Source organism: Gymnogyps californianus, chromosome 11, assembly GCF_018139145.2.
Source record: "Gymnogyps californianus isolate 813 chromosome 11, ASM1813914v2, whole genome shotgun sequence".
NCBI classification, from domain to species: Eukaryota; Metazoa; Chordata; class Aves; order Accipitriformes; family Cathartidae; genus Gymnogyps; species Gymnogyps californianus.
In genome coordinates this window covers 10,996,547-11,001,986 of record NC_059481.1, presented here as the reverse complement: position 1 = coordinate 11,001,986, position 5,440 = coordinate 10,996,547, and positions in this window count along the sequence as shown.

Genomic DNA, 5,440 nt, shown 5'->3' with positions numbered 1-5,440 from the left:
GGCGGCTCCCGCTGACGACCCGCTCCCCGCCGCCGCCCGGAAGGGAAGGGCCCGGCCGGCCCGCGGTCCTCGCCGGCCTCACCGCGTACTTCCGGGGCGCGCCTGCCCGGCAGCAGGAGGCGCTGCACCACCCGCTGGGGGCGGAGCGGGAAGAGCTCGCGGGCTTGGGTCCGCCCCGCCCCGCCCCGCCTGCTGCGGGCCCGATCCCTCAGGGAGCCGGGCGCGGGGGCCCGCCGTGATGGCGCCGCGCCGTAAGGGACGGGCAGGAGCCTCGGAGGTGGCCGCGCCGGCGGGCGGCCGTGGCTGTGCGAGAGGCGCTCCCTCAGTCCCCGGCCTTGCCTGCCCGCCGCTGCCCTCCTCCCAGAGCGGGCAGCGGGCCCTGCCGTGGCTGAGCTGGCACCGGCTGCGCCGCCCGCTCACCGCTCGCGGCTGAGCCGGAGGGTGGAGCTGAAACACAGCGTTTAGAGCGCGTCAGCCCGGCGGGGGGTGACGGCAACCCCTGCCCGGCCTCCAGGGGTTGCTGCCCGCGGTCTGCCGGTCACAGGTCGCATCGAGATGAGAGCAGACCCCCCCTGAGGGAGCACTGCCCGGGCGAGAGGTGCGGGAGCAGGAGCGGCCTAACCGCCCTCCCGCCCGCGGGAGCTCTTTTTTTGTCAGCATCACCAAACAAAGGCATTTAAAGGTGGGTTTCGAAAGAGAGCAGTGCGATAGTTTGTAGGTGCTTATGAGAAATATTATTCTTAAAGCGTGAGTGGGAACATCTAGATTGGTCTTGGCCAAGAGGCTCCCAGAGGAGCTGTTCTGAGGCGGTTCCCGCTCCCTTGGCAGCAGGGGTTTGGCGTCTTGGGAAGGTTTTCACCACGTAGCTCCTGGGAACTACCTCTGCATTCCCTGCTCTTGCAGATGAAACAAAGGACTTCTTACCCGTGAAAACTAAGGTGTGAATTTATAAGGTTAAAGATTGCAGCTTTTTCTGACTCTCTAGGTACCATTTTTGCCATTTTGTAATACTGTGCCTTTCAAATTAAGGTGAGTTTTATGTCACCATAGCTGAACAGGAGTAGTTGCAGATGCTAAATGAACAGAAGCCTTGTTACTTTTGGTCATTTGGTACCCAGAGAAGTGATTTCAATTAACAGAAAAAGCTCCTCCTCTGTTTGTCAGACACAGGCCATATCCCAGCTCTGCTCTGAAACACTGTGGAATGCCTTCTGGTCTGGACTTGGCTGCCGCAGGACTGTGTGGCTGGGAAGGAACCGGGCATTCACCAGCAAAGCAATCAAATGAACATGTGAAAGAAGGGTGCCAGATAACTTCCATAGAAACTTCACACTACAAGGGAAAAAGTACATCTAACCCAGTCATGTTTACCTGATCTGTTAGGATATGCCTTTCCAAATTTGTGTAATGAAATCTTCAGCCAATTGCAACAAGGTATATTCAGATAGTCTTTACTGTATTTTTTAACAGAATTGTTTTTCTCTCACTGTTTTTCCTATGAACAAGGAAAAAGCATAGTGCCACTTAAATATGTCAGTCAATCGTCTCGCCAAAGACAGCAGACTAAAATAATACCGTATCTGTCTAGTTTTGGATGCTTAATTCCATTTTAGAAATCCATGTGTGCCTTTTCCAGTTACACATATTTTTCTGAAAATTACTGACATTTTCTGGTTTGTATTTCAGTTCAAACGTGATTCTTTTTTTCTAGAAAGGGTGGGGAAGAAACTGAAGTAATCCCTTCTGAGCTATATGTTTCCAAGGAAAAAGTATCCCTCCATCTCCAGCATATGTCTGGTCAGAAAATCATGCTGAAGTTTGAAGCTATAAATTGATTTATTATCAGAAAAAAAGCCAGATAGGAGCAAACTGAGGTCAGTAGTTTTAAAAGTATTAAAAGTTGGCATTTCCTTGAAGCTAAGTTGAAAGACTTGGACTGATATTTTTTAAAGTTCATTTTACGAGATGAATTGGTGAAGAATATCTCAGTTAAGAATTGCTCATGTAAAGAAATCATATTATCTTGTAGAAGCTAGAAAACCTTGTAAGCTTTGCAGACCAAAAATGTAGGTTCAATAAGCATAGGAAAAGCTGCTAATAAAGCTGATGGAACTTGAATAAATGCTCAAATCTCAATAGCTTTGACTTTTTTCTTTTATTTTTATTGATTCTAGGGTCTTAAGTCCTTCTCTTCACCTTAGGTGGTGTACAGATAAATGCTGTATGTAAAATGACTAGTAGAGTACAAACCCTCAGGCTTGTGCGTGATTCATTTCGCGTACTGTTGATTGCGTTGAAATCGAGAGGACTATTCACAGTGCACGCATATGTGCAAAATATGTGACTTATTGTCAGATGATTATAGATATATCTAATGCCTTGCATAAATCTCACCAGTAACTCTTCCAACATTTTTTTCCTTTTAAGCACTAGAATATTTAGTATATAATTTAGCATAATATGAGATAAAGTAGAAAAAGCAAATCCACAAAAGTAAGGAATGTCTACCATCTAGGCATAAACTTGGCAAGGTGGGTTGTTGGGTTTGGGGTTTTTTCTGCTTTCATCTGCCTTCTGTTTTCATCAGCTAGATGAAAAACCTTGAAGTATGGTTATAAAACAACTGCAAAAATAGCACTGAAAGGCTGCACTTCAGTTATTTCTCTAGGCTCCATATCAACTGCACTCACCACAATAGAAAACATTCTAATTGCCATTCCTGTAAGTTCTCCTTGGCACCTGATAGGCAAGTGGTATTCTTTCTGGCTCATGAATCATCACTGGATATAAATAGTTCTAGAATAGAAAATGGGTTGATTGTGTATGAGCCAAAATAGAATCCAAAATAGAAGAGCTTATGCTCTTCACCGTATTGTCTCTGCACTGGGAAGAGGAGTGGGTAGTAGTAGATGATGTAAATGATGCCAAATGAAAACAGAGAAGTAGTGAGAAACAAAGGCAGCACTTTTACCCAGTCATTTTTCTATGATGATTAAACATATTTTGTTGTAATTAGCAGAGATTATGTATTATCTGTCACATGTCATACAAGCTTATCAGTGCACTAGCACGGAGTACTGGGCCAAATGTGCAAGACCAGAGCATGGCACTGCAGGTGTGCTCTGAGCGTGCCAGTTACAGCAAGTGTCTGTGAGCGCATTGCCTCTATGTGAAGTCTTCATGAAGGGGGAAATGGTTTGTCTCTGAAGTTTTAGGCTTGGCTTTCCTGGCATGTTTTTTTTGCTTGCAATTTCAAGAACTAGAGTGGCTATTGCAGTCATACTCTCTTTTGATGATGGCAGGCTTTGAATTCTTTTCTCTCCCCACCACCAGTCCCAGCCCCTATGGAGTCCTCCTGCATCATTTCTTGTTACAGAGGCTTGGCAAAGCAGGAGGCGATTTAGCACTAAGGAAATAACAAACCGTATGGAACTGGGAAATAGTATGGAAAAGATTTCACATAAATAGAAACATCACATAAACAGAAGAATATTGTGTAAAATAAACACATTTGAACACAATTAGACATATCATTATACACAAAAAGCCATATGTAGACATATCACATAAATAGGTGTATTTTTAACCAGCAACTTCTTTGCACTGTCCTCACCAATTAGAGTTCCTTTTCTGATCTCCCTGCTTTACAGCTGTCTTGATTTCAGCATGTTTAAAATACATTTACTGTTTTCGTATTGTATGGTGACTTTTGTCTGAATGACTAAATGTGTACAGTCCTATAAATGGATGCATGTTCAAAATGCATTGTGGGAAATGTTCAAGTGGTATAGAAGTAAATATCAGGAAGGGTAAATGAAGAGAAAGTACACATTTTTTGAACGTTGAGAACATTAGACAGGCAATGAACTGTTGAATTAATACAAAACTGGGATAGAATATCAAGCCACACTGAAGTAAGAATTGCTCTTTTTGTTTTTCTATATCAGTAATATTCTGTAGTTTTGAGATTCCTGTTGGTGTGTATATGTACGCTAAAGATGGCAGGGGAAGAGGTTATGCTTTCTTGTGGAAGCTGCTTGTCTTCTGTGCTTCTGAAGTGAGGGAAGGTTCTGCTTAGTATAATAATTTTCCTTGTAGGTTACCAGGCAATGTGTAAATAAGACTATTTTGTTCTTACATACAACTATGCTTTAAAGGTTTTTATCCAAAATATCCTATAATTCCTAACACTGGTACAGCTGAAAGAATAGGAGCCCAACTATAGGTAAAGATTCTGGTGTTACCAGTGCATTTCTGAAAGTTATTTTCATTGCTCTGGATCTGTGGATCACAGGCAGATAAATTTATAGAAGTGAGTCTAACGTAAACTAGAGCATCAGATTTTATCACTATTTCATCTAAATTATATGCAAAGGCTTGAGTATTAAATACAGTGGTTACTAACAGGAAAAAAAAGGAATTGCAATTTTTTTAGTGCTTGTGGTCCAATTAATTATCATTCTCCCACTTTTTTGTGTTCTTCCCAGCTTATACTATAATAACATTGTACATTGATAAGGGATTGAAGAGTTCCACTGTGTTCCCGGTTTTCAGTTGTAAAAGCACTGATCCTCTTCATCTCTTCAAATAGAGTTTTTAGCCTTTTTTTTTAGCAGTTAGCAAGTATTGAGATTTCTGTTGTTAAAGTGTTTTCAGCTGACCCTGCACGGATGCATTTATGAGTACAAAATGATGAGGTCTTTTTTGAAGAAAAACCACTGTGATTTATATCCCATTTTGGAAGCAGACCCTATAGTTCTGAGAAGAGCTACCGCTGCGATCCTTTGTTCTGCCATAAAATGGTGAAAATGTCTTCCTCCGATCCCTAGGGATTTGTTGATGTTCTGTGTCTGCAAGGGCTAAATTTTAATTTATGAAAATGTTCAGAATTGGCTTACATGCCTATTGTCATTTGCGCTACTGCTTTTTTTAATTCTAAATTTTAAAGAGCAAGATGTGCTGTAATTACACTTTTGATGTCCTCTCTTTGTAGTAAAAAGAATAATTGATGACAGTGCCTTTACCGTGTAATTCAGCCCCGTGGAAAGGGCTTAAATAGCGGTAAAGGATTCATAGGCCTCCTCTACAGGAGCGAACTTCACTTTTATAGCTCAAAAAAGCGGGTGCAACCCAGCCTTTCCGAGCTGACTTCAAACCAGAGCGTTCCCCGTAGGCGTGCTGACCGGGGCGGCCGAGCGGGTCGGATTTTCCCGTGGCCTGCTCCCAGAGCTTGCCTTGCAGTTAAGCTGCGGTGCTCAACCCCGTGCGAGGGGGGAAGGCCGCCCCGCGCCGCCCCGCGCCCCCGCACCCCTGGCGGCTGCCACAGAGCCCCCTCGCCCCCCGCGGCCCCTCTCGCGGGGGCGGCGGCCCCTCTCCCCCGGGAGCGGGAGGGAAGGGGCTGCGGCCGCGGCGGCCGCGGGAGCGGAGCGGGGCGCGCATG